The 15872-nt window shown below is 52.7% G+C and overlaps 1 protein-coding gene across 3 annotated transcripts in view; it reads right to left on the reverse strand.

Annotated features, from left to right (window-relative positions):
• CTNNBIP1 (catenin beta interacting protein 1) overlaps positions 1–15872 on the reverse strand; it is a 41848-nt gene that overhangs the window by 14458 nt on the left and 11518 nt on the right. For 2 of the 3 annotated variants that reach the window (XM_036460813.2, XM_036460812.2), the window contains exon 2: positions 4624–4709. The exons of the other annotated variant lie outside the window; for it this stretch is intronic. The gene's annotated coding sequence lies outside the window, so the exon portion shown is untranslated. The remainder of the gene's footprint in view (positions 1–4623; positions 4710–15872) is intronic. 3 annotated transcript variants of the gene reach the window in all.

Here is a 15872-nt window from a genome sequence, read left to right on the forward strand (position 1 = left end):
AGAGCTCAGCCCAGGGAGACCGAGGTAACCCAGACTCCTGGCCAGCTCTGCCTTCCGCCACGAGAGAGGGGCTACATGCCCCCACAGCGTCCCAGGCTTTCAAAGCAAGCAACTCCCCCGGAAGCGGGAGGGTCACGGTCAGAGGCAGCTGGCTAGGCCTTCGCTGGAGGAGCTGTGGGATCAGCACCAGTCCCAAACCCCAAGGCCGCTCTCAGGCCAAGCCCCTGCCGGGATCAGAGGCCAACTCCGGCCCTCGATGGGGACAGGCGGCCGGGGCTCTGGGGCACCGGACCCAGGCTCACTGCCACCCTCACAGGCCCACCCCGCCTGTGCCAGGCAGCTCCTGCAGGCAGCAGCTGTGTCCAGGTGCAATGGGACCCGACCTGCAGGAAGGTCCCAGGAGAGAAGTCCCGGGGTTTCCCTGGGGGAGGAGCCAGTGGAGAGGAAGCCAGGCTGGAGGGGTTGGATTACAGATCTGTAACTCCTGGATGAGTCAGAAATAACGCGGCAGCTGGTGGGGGAGGTGCCCTGGCAGCCTGGTGGCAGGAGCTGCGCTGGGAGACCAGGGGAATTGAGCGGGCGGGCCAAGAGCACTCCTCGCACCATCCACCCATCCCTCGGGTGGCCAGCCCTGGACCAGCAGGCGCTCCCAGGCAGGGTGACCTCCTGGGAGGCGGCTCTCTGTGCAAAGGGTGCCTCAGCGATGTGCCAGCGCCTGCACACAGCTTCCCTGGACATCCCCGTCACTGCTCGGTCCCCGTAACCCAGCAGAGGCCCTGGCCCTAACGCCCACGCCACAGGCCGAAGGCTGGCCAGCGGGGTTTAGGTAGCGGCCATAAGCCTGTGGTTCCCCTTCAGGGCCTTCCCTGCTGCACTGAAGCCCCAGGCTCCCAAGTCAACTGTCCACCCGCCTCCTCCCTCCCCCGGAGAGGGTCTAACAGCGGGTCCCTGGGAAAGATCGGTAAGGCGCCTCAAGAATGGTCTCTGATGAGAGGCAGCCCCCGCACCCCCAAACCAGGTGTGCAGAGTGCAGCGGGCAACCCTAACGTCCCAGCACAGCTGAGCTGGGTTCCGGGTTTCACTTCTCACACTGACCCTTCTCACTGCCTTCCACTCCCCCCCCCCCCCCCCCCAATGGTCTTTACAAAAAAGCCGGACAGATGACACCACTCCCCAACACCACAGCCTTTGCCAGAACCCCAGGAGGCCTGCACAGGCGGCCCGGCCCCTTCCTCCTCCTCCCCTTGCCGCTCTGCCTTCCTGGCCCCAGTCTGGTTCTAGAACATGCCAAGAAGCCCTTTTCCCCAGCAGCCTTTGCACCGAGTGCCCCCTGGGCCTACCCTGGATTCCTTGCATCCTCCGTCTCACTCCCAGCCGCCTCCCCAGCCTTTCCTGGCAGCACAGCTGAAGCAGGGTCTGCGCCCCGACCCCGGCCCTCACGGTCCTGTGGCCCCGGCTGTCCCGGTTTCCGAAAGCACCTGCTGGAGCACTTGCTTTCGTCTCTTCCCACCTGGCTTCCCAGCTTTGCTCCCTGTCTTCCTGCACCCAGCACCGTGCCGGGAGGAGCTGGAGGAATACAGCCCAGTGGCTGGATGCAGCGTGGAGACCAGCCTGCGGTGTCCAAGCTTCCCCATTCCTCTAATACCCACACCAATTAGGGCCAAATGTCATCATGTTGAAAGAGGCCCGAGTACCAATCCAGCCTCAGAACCAGGCTGAGCTTTCCCCAAGGACTCTTATTCCTGAGCAGCTGGCGCGCTACGGCCTGTGGTGTTCTCTGGGGACATCTGAAATGCTCCCAGTTCCTCCAAACAGGGAGTCAGGCTCCCAGGATTAAATCTCCAATCCGGTCCCGTGTCCCGGGGCTAATGTGGTCAGTCTGCGCTCTCCTTGTGAAAGGCAGCGTGGAAGACACGTGACTGGCCACTAGATGTCGCCACACACAAAAGAACCAGGGTTCCAGGGCCACAAGCCGGCCCCAAAGCCCCGTGCCCACCAGGCTCGAGCCCACACACTGATCCTGCCGCTGTGCTGATCTAGCGGTTCATCCGGGCCAGTTCCTCTGGATGCTGCACTTCCCAGGGGCTGAGGGTCCTGCCTCACAGCGTGGGAGCCCCCTCCTCACTGTCCCTTCCTGATAGCCATGCCACGCTTCCTCAACAGAGATGCAGGCTCCGAGCCAACAGGAGTGTGTGTGTGTGTGTGTGTGTGTGTGTGTGTGTGTGTGTGAAAGAGAGAAAGAGAGAGAGAGAGAGAGAGAGAGAGAGAGAGAGAGAGAGAGAGAGAGAGGAAGAGGGGGGGTATTTTTCAGAATTTTGCTCTGTCCTACTCTCTGATCCCAGGCACCCCATTCCCCAGGTGTCCCATCATCTTCCACCCCTGTGGCCTGTCCCAAGGACCTCCTGCACTCATGCAGTGATTCCTAAGTGGGGGCCTTACAGGGTGTCGGGTGCCTGAATCTGTCTTTGGGGCCAGGTTACTCAAGTCAGCACACTTCCCCAGCAGAGACTGGTTCTTACCTGCTTCTTCTTGCTTCGGGGGAAGAAGATTCCTGTTATTTCTAAAAATTACCATCTCCCAGATCCTTCCAGTTCTTGTATGAGCTGATCTCGCCCTGCCTCCTGACAGAGGGCACACCCGGGGCTGGATCTGGGGCAGAAGGTGGCCAATGAGCACACATTTCCGCCCTTTACGCTCCCATCTAAGCAGCCTAGGCCTTCACAACTGGTTCAACAATTTCCAAACAAAATCTGCAGCATGGTGTCAGTGAGAAGCAAATGAATAATTGAAGAGAGCAGGCCATAATCACCCAAACAACAGACATTGCAGTCGTTGGTATGCTGCAAGGTATTAAAGTATGTTTGAATTTGGTGCCGATCTACGCAAACACGCTGTTAGATTTTCATTGCAAATTCTGACAAACATCAGATTAGCTTCATTTAGATCTCCGATTCTCTCCTGTAGGGATAAAGAACTGGTCTCCATTAAAATGCAGCTAATTTAGACACCACTTATTCATTCTGTGGCTCAGCCATGAGGGGCCCATGTAATGGTGCTTCTCACTTATGGTTTCCCAGCTAGCCCATAATCCTCACCTAACAGGGTAGGATTTCCCTTCTAAATCCTAAGAAAATCTCTGTGAACTGCCCAATCAGAGACAGCCTTGCTCCTTCTCTTAGAGATATAACCTTCTGGAAGCTAACCAGGGAAGGCACAGATGAGCTGAAGAATAGAACATGGAGATAAACAACTATCAACTACCCACATAAATAGCGAGGAAGCGGCCTGAGGCTATATATCAAACCGTAGATAAAAGTGGAGGTGATTCCAGAAAATTACATCTGATTGGGACAAACGCAATGAGCAGAAACTGAGGCACACACATTCGCTGCAGACATACAGGCATATTCATGCCCCTTATCCCCTCCCTCCCAACACACACACACACACACACACTCCTGTTGGCTCTGAGCCCGCATCTCCGTTGAAGGAAGGCTGGCTGGTAATGGACCATGAGGAAGGGCTCCCAGGCACAGGGAAGGATGCGAAGTGACAAGTGGGGCCGCGGTCTGAGAGGCCACACTGCGCTCGGGAGCCAATCTCTGCCAGCACGATCAAGCACAAAGCAGCTGGTCTCTCTTTAGAGGAGTTGGGAGGTGGTGCTGGGGAACCGGGTGAGCGGGCTGCTGGGTGGTGCGCGCGGCAGGCACGTGTGGCCCTGAATACACACAGCTACCTGCACGCATTTGTATTTACAAAGTGAAGCTAATGCTGCGTGAACACCCACACTTATATAAACTGAAATACACATTTATGCCCGGTGATCTTGTCCCTGCGAGGAGAACCCTGGGGAACTCAGGCTGGGCCAGCCAGCAGGGGCTCCTTTAGATACACAAGCCGCCTCTGCTCCACGGGTCCCAGCACGTGTCTTTTGTCCATTAAAAAATGTGACACGTTAACCTGAGCTGGGATGGTGAACACACAATACAGCATATGGACGATGAGTTGCAGATGTGCACCTGAAATCTGTGTAATTTTTTTTTTTGTGTGTGTGTGTGTGTGTGTGTGTGTGTGTAATTTTGTTAACCAGTGTCACCCAATAGATTCAATAAAAAAATGAAAAATGGCCCTACCTGGTTTGGCTCAGTGGATAGAGTGCTAGCCTGCTAACTGCAGGTTCCCTAATTTGATTCCAGTCAAGGGCACATGCATGGGTTGCAGGCTCAATCCCCAGTAGGGGGCATGCAGGAGGCAGCCGATCAATCATTCACTTTCATCACTGATGTTTCTATCCTCTCTCCCTCTCCCTTCCTCTATAAAATAAATAAAAATATATTTAAAAATTAAAAAGTGATATATTTTAAATGCTCACATTTGAAATGTACGTTACATTTGCATACAAATATATTACAATATAATTGTGCTATTCGTAGAGCTTCTATAAAACATCACTTCAGACACGACATGTTAACAGCCTGGGAGTAACGAGCAGGGCCACACACCGCAGGATCCACCCTCTAAGGAATGAGCATTATTAGGGACAGCGGGGAAGAGAATGAGATGCCCTCACTGCCCAGCACTGATCTACAGCCACATCCCCAGACCCCCTTCCCCGGTCCTTACCTGCTTCTGGAAATGAACTTCAGGCAAGCAGGCACTCAGCTGTGCGGGGCGGCGGGCTGCGCGGGGAGAAGTAGGAAGGTGCGGCCCTGTGGAAACAGAACATGGTCGTGGGAGGAGCCAGGAGGCCCCAATGGCTGCCGAGTCCACCCTGGATCACACGCCCTGCTGACAGATACAGGGCCGCGGGCGGGAAGCTCATGGCAACGGCTCTGCCGCCGTCCAGAAATACCTGTGTGTCTGGCCAGCCCAGGGGCCTGCACCAACACCTCTGGGATGAGGTGCTGACTGCACTGTGCCTGCTGTCATTCCCCACTAAAGCAGGTCAGCACACACCCTCCTCCCGCTGAGTTAGTCACCGGGTCCCATGGAAGCTGGGCTGGGACAGGAGTGAGTCACTCCGGGCAGCTGACCGGCCAGGCCCACACCCGCAAACGAAGGGGCACCTCCAAAGCACCTGGCGCTCCAGCTCCGCTGTGCCCGGCGTGCACTGTGTCTGTGCTCCGTCTAAGGAAGCTACACTAACATACAACACAGTTGCAAATAACAACCTACTTACAGCCTACTCTCCTGGCCACAAAACCGCTGCCAAACACACCTCTTCCAGGAATCAGAGAACACGGACTTCTTGTCCGTCTCCCACACCCCACTCACTGCCCAGGCCCTTTGCAGGTTCATTAACAGAAATGGGGACAAGAAGAAAGGCCGACAGGTGGGAGGCACAGGGGGACAGGCAGGGGTCACCAGGGAGACTTGCCCTCGGGCTGCCACCTGGGTGCAAGGTGGCCTCCCGGCTCAGCCTTGCAGTGAGGACAGGGGTCCGAGGAAAACCCTTTGAGAAACCTGTTCCCAGGGCAGGTACAGGCCCAAGGGAGCTTTGGAACCCTGTGTCTTCACAATTTCTGCACGGGGGGGGGGGGGGGGGGGGGGGGGATGGGGGGGGGGGGGATGTGTTTTCCATAGAAAGTGAGGTTTCATGTCTCTGCCTCTGGGTCTCTGTTCTGCTGTATCCCTGTATCCCTTCAACTGCCGATGGCCTCAGACTGCCCTGTGGGAACAGATATTTAGAGCGACTAATTGCTCTTTTATTCCTCTGGATATCAAAGCTCCCAAATACCAAGGCCCTGGGGAACGTTCACCCACTCCCCACATTCCTTCAGAACGAGATGAAAAGAGACACCTTCCCCCACTTCTGAGGCGCTTTCCTCTCTTTACCAACCACAATGGCCAATTGGCCTCCTACTGTCTACAGCAAGCATGTCAGCCCAAAGGCCAAATAAATGCGGTGTAAGTGTATGCGGGCCACAGGAAAACAAAAGCTTCCATTTTCATAGGAATGTAGGCTTATTTCGATAGAGACATGCTGACTACAAAGGACTGAAATGAGTAATCGTTAACATAAAATAATAGAACATTTTAATAAAAATCAATATTTTTTCTTGAATATTAACTTGCCAGACCCTGAATAAATGCACAAATTAGTAATCGTAATGCAAATAAACCTATTTTCTTGTTCTTCAAAAGCAAAATATTTCCTGTTGCACACACCAAACAAGTCAGTCCGAGACTAACGGTGTGGCCATCGGCTGCTAAAATGTTTGCTGCTAGGATTAGTGGAGAGAAATGGTGCGCCTGCGTGTAAAGTGCGTAAGGGAAATGACTGCAACACGATTATAGTCATCAGTCATTAGCAAACAGTGTAGTTCATTATTAATAATTATGTATAACAGGATATTGTCAAAATTAAGTTAGGAAATTTTTATTAAAACATTTCTTACATGCCGTTATATTGGCTGGGCCACAAAAATATTCATGGCGGGCCTTGAGTTTGACATGGTTGGTCTACAGGGCTCAGGCCCTTCTGAGGAGCAGAGGAGCCTGGTATCCATGATTTTAAGGGGAGCACAGCAAAGGGACGGTGTTCCTGGCGTGACTGTCCAGGGACTCAGGGACAGCTGTCCTACATGCCCCATTTGACGTGTTCCCAGCCTAAGGCCTCTGTGAGAACCCGACCTTGACCCCTAAGAAAGGGCAGCTGCTGTGGCCTGGTATGACTTGGGTTTTAGCGAGGCCACTCCATGAAAATGGAGAAGAGTCTGAAGGGCGAGAGCAGAAGTGGGGAGACCAGCAAGGAGGCTGTGGCAGAAGTTCAGGCAAAAGGCAGGCGGGGGCAGCGGGGCCGGAGTGGGCAGGACATCGAACGGCTGGTGGGGCAGTGAGGAGTGAGGAGAGAGGTGTGATGGTGACTCTCAGGGCTGTGGGCTGAGCTGAAGGTGGGGGTTCCTGTCAACCAAGAAGGGGGAGACACAAGTGGAGCAGTGTTGGGGAAAGACCAGGAGGTAAACTTTAGACAGCTTAAAGCCTTCCCATCTCGGAGCCTCCGTCTCCTTATCATAGAATGGGGCATCAATGATACCTGCCTCAAGTGCCGGCTGAACATGAAGTGGGATAGCAAGTAAAGCACCAGGCAGAGCGCCTGGAACCTTCAATAAATATCAGCCACTATTACTAGGGATGGATCAGAAGGCAGCAACGACAATGTATGTAAATGGCATCCTCATTACAGGGTGGGGGTAAAAGTAAACAAAAATAAGAATTCAAAGGTTTAAAACACTCCAGCTTCCTTTTCTCCCCTCCTTCCCAGTTCTCCCATCAGCTCAAAGGAACGCTAAGGGGCGAACAGGACCTCCCTTCCCTGTTTCCACCTGCTGGCCCGGATCACTGGTTCTCAGCCTGGGGCTCTACGGACACTTCGGACTGGATAACCGACTATTGTACAGGATATTTAGCAGCACCCCAGGCCCTGGCTAATACAGTCATGTTCAGTCAACGACAGACCCCTATACAACAGTGGTCCCATAAGAGTATAATAGAGCTAAAATATTCAATTGTCCTTGGAATCACAGAAATACCACTGTGTAACAAAAACCTGGAGTGTTCAGTACAGTGACATGCTTCCAGTCGTGTAGCCCCGGAGCTGTGGGGGAAGTGTGTGTCGCCTCTAAATGTGTCTATCTGGCCCGGGGATTATTTCAGGCTGGTGCACATTAAGAAACAGGAACATGGGAGAAGCTCATGTCGCAGTAGACGCTCCCCTTTATAAAACGCATTTGCAGGTGTAAGGGCAGTCTCCATCTGCACCAGGGACTGGGGACGGCCTTACCGCCAGAAACTCAGTGCGGAACTCAGACCTGCATCGAAACCTTACCTCCTCACGGAGCTTCTCCTGGACCCTCCCGCCGCTGGCCCCCACTCCCACATCTCCTCCCGCCTTCCGCTGAAGATGGTCTCTAAGGTGGGGGTGAGTTACGCAGTTTTCCCGGGTCTCTCCCATGTATACAGGAAATACACATCATTAAAGTTGTCTGTCTCCTGTTAATCTGATTTATTTACAGGATGTCTCAGCCAGGAACCCAGAGGGTAGAGGAAGAATTGCTTTTCCTCCCCTGCAGAGCCAGGGTGTGAGGAAGGCTGTCCCCCTCGGCTTCTGTAAGTGCACTTTGATATTCGCACAACGAAACTGCCCAAGGATGCGGAGCATGTTCCTAACATTAAGCAGTGCACGATGTAGATGCCAATAGCACCGCCCCCCCTGGTTGTGACAACTGTGGCCGAACACAGGGTTCCACGGAAATAACCCCATCGGGAGATCTGATCCTAAATTCCTAAGTGGACAGGTCATGGGGGAAGTTAAGCCGCAGGCAAATAACTTCTCCAGTGAACGCTTTAGCTTTGCCTCAAGCAAGCCCCGTCTGCTGTTTCTGCGCACCCAGAGGAAGCCACCCTAAGAGAACACATAATCTTAAAACTTTATTGACTGAGAGAGGAAGGGAGAAACACCCATTTGTTCCACCTATGGATGCATCCTTGATTAATTCACATATGTGCCCTGACAGGGATCGAATCCACAACCTTGGAGTGTCGGGATAATGCTCCAAACAGCAGAGCTGCCTGGCAGGGTGAGAACACATCTTGCTAACGCTCCTAAACCCCATCCCCACTTGCTTTCTCGCACCTCCATGCAATCTTCCCTCCTTAGTTCCAAAAGCATAAAAGAAACTGCCATTTAGGAAGCGTTTTTGTTTTGTTTTGTTTTGTTTTAGAGAGGGGAAGGGAGCTAGAGGAGGGGGAGAAAGAGAAAAACATCGATTTGAGAGAGACACATTGATTGGTTGCCTCCTACATGTTCCTTCACAGGGGCTGGAACGAACCTGTGACCGAGGTATGCGCTCTTGGCTGGGAATCGAACCCGTGACCCCTTGGTCCGTGGGCCGATGCTCCAACCACTGAGCCAAGGCGCCAGGGCTGGGCAGCATTTTCTGTCTGCTGGGATCTTGCTTCCAGGCATATACTCTGTTTGGCTTAGATACATTTTTTATAAAAATTCTTTACAGGCTTTGACGTTCTTTCACGGACACAAACAAGAATGTCTCCAAGATGCTGTCATATGTCCCCTAAGGGCAAAGTCACCCTGGTTGCGATCAGCGTTAAAGAAATGGCTGACGTTTTCTAGCTTACTATTAGCCAGGCCTTGTTTTGTTTTTTGTGTTTTTTTTAATACAAACTTTTAATAAGTTTATTTTATTGATTTGAGGGTTTGAGAGAGAGAGGAAGGGGGAGAGAGAGGCAAGAAGGGAGAGGGGGAGTGAAACAGAGAAAGAGAGGCGGGGAGAGAAATACTGACTTGTTGTTCTGCTTAGTCATGAATTCATTGTTTGATTCTTATATGAACCATGACTGGGGATGGAACTCGAAACCTCCCCAACAATGCTCTCACCAACTGAGCTACCAGCCAGGGCTAGGCCAGGCCTTGTTCTTTACCCTCCACTACGTGAATCTGTTCAGTCTTCACAACAAACATCTCTATAAGGTTTTACAAGTAAGGACACAGAGATGCAGAGAGTAACCTGCCTGTGACCACCCACCTAGCAAGTCCTACGTAGTTCTGGGGTAGGAATCAAACCCGAGTTGTCTGAGCTCTTATCCCCATGCTGTCCTGCTCTCCAGGATACAAGCAAACGGATAAAAATGAGCTCAGAGCCAGGAAGAGGGGTGCAGGACTGTGGCTGAGCTGCCGCTCTGGCTGGGGTCCACATGGGGCAGCACATCAGGTCCTCCAGCGACATCAAAACTGGGGCACCAGAGAATTTCCACAAGTTCCGCTCTCAGTAATTAAGCTGCAACCTCCCGGACTCTAGGGCCTCATGAGCAACTGCCTTAATTAATAAACGTTTCAGCCTCCTCAGTCCAGAGCCAGGCTCAGCACCCTCCAACAGCACGAGCAAAACAGGTCTGATGATGCAAAACAGGTCTAATGGCGGCCTGGGCCTGCAGGCCGTGGCACCATTCTTAGGGGATGAGCTCGGGATGAGGAATGTGTCCTGAGATCGCCGACCCAATTCAAAGCTGACCCAGAGCTCCTTCCTGCTCGGTGAAGGAGGCAGCCTGCAGGACAATGGTAATTACTGTTGTTGCTACAGCACTTCCAAGGCCACGCACAGTCAGTCATGGCCAGCACACGTCTCATTTAATTTGAGTTCTCACCACAAGCTTTCGAGGGAAGAATTATTCTCATTTTAAAGATGATCCAACAGAGGCTCAAGAAAAGGTTTAGCACCTGCTCCGGGCCACTAAGATGATAATGACAGAGCTTGGATGGAAATCCACGCTTTCTCTCCATCCTATTAGCCCCTCTGGTTCAGAAAGTTGTAGATGAGTTAGCCATTTTAATTGAAATTAAAATGAAAATCTACTTTACAGAAAAGAAGCCAGAGCCCAAACTACTGCCAATCAGAAAAGAAGGTAAGGCAGCATATCAACAAATACAGTGAATGGTCCTTGATGGGATCCCGGGAGGGAGGGGAAGAGTCTTAAAAGTCATCATTGGGCTCAGGGCACAATTTGTGCACCAGTGGGGCCCCTCGGCCTGCAGGATCGGGCCAAAACCGTCTCGCTGACATTCCCTGAGGGGTCCCGGATTGCGAGAGGGCGCAGGCCAGGCCCAGGGGCCCCACCAGTGCACAATCAGGGCTGGGGACGGATGCAGGAGGTTGGCCAGCTGGGAAGGGACCACAGGATACTTTGGCGTGTCTGGCCCCGACTCGCTCAGTCCTGATCAGCCAGACTCAGCAGTAAGCTAACCTACTGATCAGAGCGTCTGCCCCTGGTGGTCAGTGCACATCATAGTGACTGGTCACTGGTCGACTCTCTGTCCCCTGGTGGTCAGTATACATCATAGTGAGCAGTTGAGTGGCCTTAGAATATCATTAGTATATTATGCTTTGATTGGTTGAACTGTGACCCAGATGCTTAGACAATAAGCATATTAAGCTTTTATTATATAAAATAGTACTGTATCAACATTATACACTGAGTGGCCAGATTATTATGATCTCTGAATGCATAATTATCTGGACACTCAGTGTGTATCCTATATAATAAAAGACTAATATGCAAATTGTTCCCTCAACTAGGAGTTCAACCAGCAGGCAGGCAGGCCAACTGCCCATGTCCCTCCCCCTGGCCAGGCTGGCCGACCCCACCTATTCACAAATTCATGCATCAGGCCTCTAATATATGAGTGGCAAGATTATTATGCATTCAGAGATCATAATAATCTGGCCACTCAGTATATTGTTGAGTATGATGATTATACTGTGATTATGTTGCAAAGTATCCTAGTTCCTAAGAGATACAGGCCGAAGTATTTAAGGGGGAAATGCCTCAATGCTTGCAACTTACTCTCAAATGGCTCAGGAAAACAAGTGTGTGTGTGCGCACGCGTGTGTGTGTGTGTACGCGCACATGCGCGAAAATACCATTTAACATTGGCGAATCGAGGCAAAAGGCAAAGATAGGGGTGTTCACTGTACTATTTCAACTTTTCTATGGATTTGAAATAAAAATTAAAAGTCAGGAAAACATCAAAAAGCCACTGGGAAGTGAGGCGTAGCAGAGGATGTGCCCCTGGCTGTGTGTGGAGCTATGTCTGTATCCCACCCGATCACACCCCACCAGCCAGGACTGGCGCTCCCAAGTGGGGAGCATCTGTAAAGCCCAAATCTTCTCTCTGGCCAGAGATCTGCTGGCCCAGGTCTGATTCCAGAACTCTCAACAATTACCATGGAATTACCCTCAGAGCTTCGACCTGCCCCTTCACAGCAAAGCGGTGTGTACTGCTGCAGGTACACACCACTCTGATGAAGGTCCTTCACGAAGCATAAGAATCAGATCCGGGCGAGACTGGTTTGGCTCAGTGGATAGAGCATCAGCCTGCGGACTGAAAGGTCCCGGGTTCAATTCCGGTCAAGGGCATGTACTTGGTTGCGGGCACATCCCCAGTGGGGGGGTGTAGGAGGCAGCTAATCGATGTCTTTCTCTCATCGATGTTTCTAGCTCTCTATCCCTCTCTGTATGAAATCAATAAAATATATTTTAAAAAATAATAAAAAAATAAAAGTAGACTTAAATAAGTTGTAAATATATTTTTAAAAAAAGAATCTGATCCACCTGACATGACTGACAACAGCCCAGTAACAACCAGGACATGGCCATCCTTCCCAGCTGTCCCGAGGACCCGGAGGAAGGTCTCACCACAGAAAACCGAGGATAGGCTAGACTTTGGGGTGCACCCTCCTTTCCGGGGCGTGACTCTCCCTCTGAGCAAGCCCCACAGGCCTCTCTTGCGCATGGCACCCCTTCGCCCTGGTGCAGGGCAGGCAGTCAGATCCTGGCTGTCCTCAGTAGGGGGCAGTTGGAAATGTCCCAAGACATTTATTTATTTATTTATTTGTTTGTTTGTTTATTTAATTATTTATTATTCCAGAGAGGAAGGGAGAGGGAGAGAGAGATGGAAACATTAATGATGAGAGAGAATGATTGCTCAGTTGCCGCCTGCATGCCCCCTGCTGGGGATCGACCCTACAACCTGGGCATGTGCCCTGACCAGGAACTGAATGTGACCTCCTGATTCATAGATGGATGCTCAGCCGCTGGGCAGGATTCTAGCTGTCATAACTGGGAGATGCTACTGGGTAGGTGCCAGGGAGGTGGCTAAGCATCCTACGATGCACAGGACAGCTGCCACAACAAGGAGTTGTCTGGCCCCCATTCCATAGCAGTGAGGGAGAGAAATCCTGTGTTCCCTCAGTGTTCCCTCGGAGTGGCCACTGCTCCAGCCCCTCAGGGTCTTCCCATCTGCCGGTCCCTCGGCCTAGAACACTCTTCCCTCCCAACTGCTCACCATTCTATCAGTACCTTCTCTGGGCAGCCTGGACGCCTGTGTTTGCACACCCGCCCAAATTTCCTCCACTCACAGCACTGCCCTGGCATGGCACCTGGGCATCTGCATCTCTGCTCCCATCTCCAAACTGGACACCCGCTGAGGGCAGGCCACAGCTGGGTGTCCAGTTTCATAGGCCCAGGCAGTCTAATTCTCAGAGGCAGGTTAAAAGGGACCCACATCACATTAAACAGAATTCTCACATAACTCATAGAGGTTTTTCAGGTCTCTAATACTTCCATGGCCCCTGGGAGAGCCCGAGGTCCTTGTGCTGAAGGATCCGGATGGTTGGAAAGTGTTTCCGGTCACATCTGCGTTAGTCACTTGGGGACGGAGAAGGAAGCCTCCGGGCTCCGGATGTCCTCACCTCAGAGAAGGTGAGTCTCGGAGGCACTGAAGGAGCTGGTCTGTGATGTTAACATGTTGATGTAACTGGACTGGCCGGAGGCCCCTGTTTAGAATTTCTAGTATAAAAATGTGCCTGTGATTCTGGCCTGGTTCACAGGAAAAGTCACCCAGTCTCACTGTCTCTTTGAGTCCTGAACTGGGAGAAACCCCCCTCTTTACAGCTAAGAAAGAGCAGCTCGGAGAACAATGGAGAACAATGTGGACAGGAAGGGAACGTGGAGCCTGGGAGGTTTCCGCTGCCCCAGGCACTCCCCATCCCGGCAAGTCATTAGCTCTAGAGTTCTGACTGAGGGACATGCAGGTGCGGTTTTATCTCCTCTCCGCACAGCAGGCCAACAATGACAGAAGGAAAAAAGCCATCTTTACTGACTTTAAAAAGGTTCTTTTTTTCTCCCAGAGAACAGCTGGAGCCCTGAAACCTGGCCGGGGACCCTGAGCCGTGGAGTCAGGAACCAGCACCTACAGAACCGGCTCCGGAAGGGCCTCTGACTCAGTCTATGACCTTCGGCCTCTGGCAGGCTCCAGGGAGTGGGCAATGCAGACTCCTGAACCTGGCCTAGTTGTAAGTGAATGTAAGGGCCGGAACGCTCAGCTCTCAAGGGGATGGCAGCGCCCAACCCCCTCCTGGGCTCCCAGGCGGGGCCACCCTGGGGGGCTGAGCACCTGCAGTACCAAAAGCCGCCCACCACGCTGGTGGCAGAAGGACCTTTTCTCTCTGTGACCTAGATCAGCGTCTGAGATGCCCAGCCTGCTGACCTCCTCCGCCCTCACCGAGGGCAAACCTGGTTTGTACCGCTGGCCGGTGTTCTCAAGGAGTTAGCGGGTCACCTTGAGGTCGGAAGGACCAGCTCCAAGCCTAAAACCCCAGGGAAGGAGCCTGGCCAGGAGGTTCCGCAGACCTTCGTCCCCTCAGAGAAGGAGGCCAGCATGTTCGTTTCGGCCACAGAAGCACCGGCAACCCAGGGCAGTGGCAGTGAGCAGGCTTTCTCTGCTCTGAATGGGGACGGGGCAGTGACACGGTGCTGTGTATCTGTCCGGAGCTGCAAAAGGTCCCGCCTCTGCGAGCCACATGGACACGTTCACACCAAACCGCCTTCTCGCAGGGACAAGCCTTGATCCCAGAGGCAGGCTCAGGCACGGCCCGCCCAGCCCTCTCAGAGCCCAACGCTGGCTGGTCCGCCCAGGAACCACTGCCCTCCGCAGCTCTTCCCGTCTCCCAGAACTGGGTCAGATGAATAAGCCTCCCGAACCTGGTTCACTCAGCCCCTCAGCACCCAGGGTCAGGGTGCCTCCGGGTTCCCATTGCGACAAGCAGGTCATTAAGTCAATCAGGAAAGAGCTCACCCCCAGTAGTGCATGCCCCTGGATGGGCAGGCGGCAGCCGCTTGGCCTCCAGAGCCGGCCCTTTGCTCACTGCCCAGCTCTGGGGGTGGCTGTCCTCAGGCCCCGCTGATGGGCTCTAGGTGTGGTCTCCTGGGTGAAACTTCTCTAAACTCTTAAGAAAATAGGTTTTAGCCTGGCTGGTGTGGTTCAGTGGTCTAGCATCAACTTATGAACGAGGAGGTCAAGGTTCGATTCCTGGTCAGGGCACATGCCAGCTCCATCCTCAGTAGGGGGCATGTAGGAGGCAGCATATTAATGATTCTCATCACTGATGTTTCTGCCAGTATCTCTCTTTCCTTTCCTCTCTGAAATCAATCAAAGTATATTTTTTTAAAAAGAAAATAGGATTTAGGGATACTGTCCTCTCTTCCTCTAGGTAGGCTTTCAGTATATAGGTATGTGCTAATTTGCATAAGAATATAGAAATGTTTGGGTGCTGTGGACAGCAGCTCTAAAAACACCCACACCATTGCTACAGTTTACAAGGGTTCATCACACCTGCACTGTCCCATGAGCCACACTGTTTGTTTGGATAACTGCTCTGCCTACTCTGCAGGCAGTGACTTCCCTCTCCTCTCCCTCCGGCTCGCTCCGAACAGAAAATAATCCAAGGAAGGAGGAAACCTCCCCTAAGAGGCTGCTGAAGACTTGGTTTCCTTCCTTCCGAAATGTTGAACAAGCTGATAATCAGAGTCAAAAATATTTTAAACAAAGACAACTTCAGAGCCTACATGTGCTTGTTTCTGTAACTCACTGAAGAGTCCGGGGGGTGTCACTAAACCTGTCCCGTGGGAAGGTAAGGGGGGACAAGGGGAGGCAGGAGGCGAGGTGAGGACTGACCAGAGCACACACTGCTCTGAGGGGAACACACCCAATGCAGCGCCTAATGCAGCGGGATCTGCCACTGTCACCGAGAGACTGTGGACAGGAACGGAATGGAGGCCACAGGGCTGGGAGGGCTCCAAGAAGCTGTCCCCATTCCCAAGGGGTGGAGGCATAAACACCCAGACAGGCGCACCCAGATAACCGGGGTCAGGAGCCAAATCCCCACCATCCACTTGTAATGACAGCCCCGCTCCCAAAGCCACTAAACCATTAGTCACCAAGCCACGGAAGGTGGCAGAAGTGCCTGGCAAGACTGGCCTGGGAGCGCTCCCCTGGCAAAAAGACGCCTGGTTCT

This window comes from Pipistrellus kuhlii, unplaced genomic scaffold (assembly GCF_014108245.1).
Source record: "Pipistrellus kuhlii isolate mPipKuh1 unplaced genomic scaffold, mPipKuh1.p scaffold_m20_p_34, whole genome shotgun sequence".
In the NCBI taxonomy this organism is placed as follows: domain Eukaryota; kingdom Metazoa; phylum Chordata; class Mammalia; order Chiroptera; family Vespertilionidae; genus Pipistrellus; species Pipistrellus kuhlii.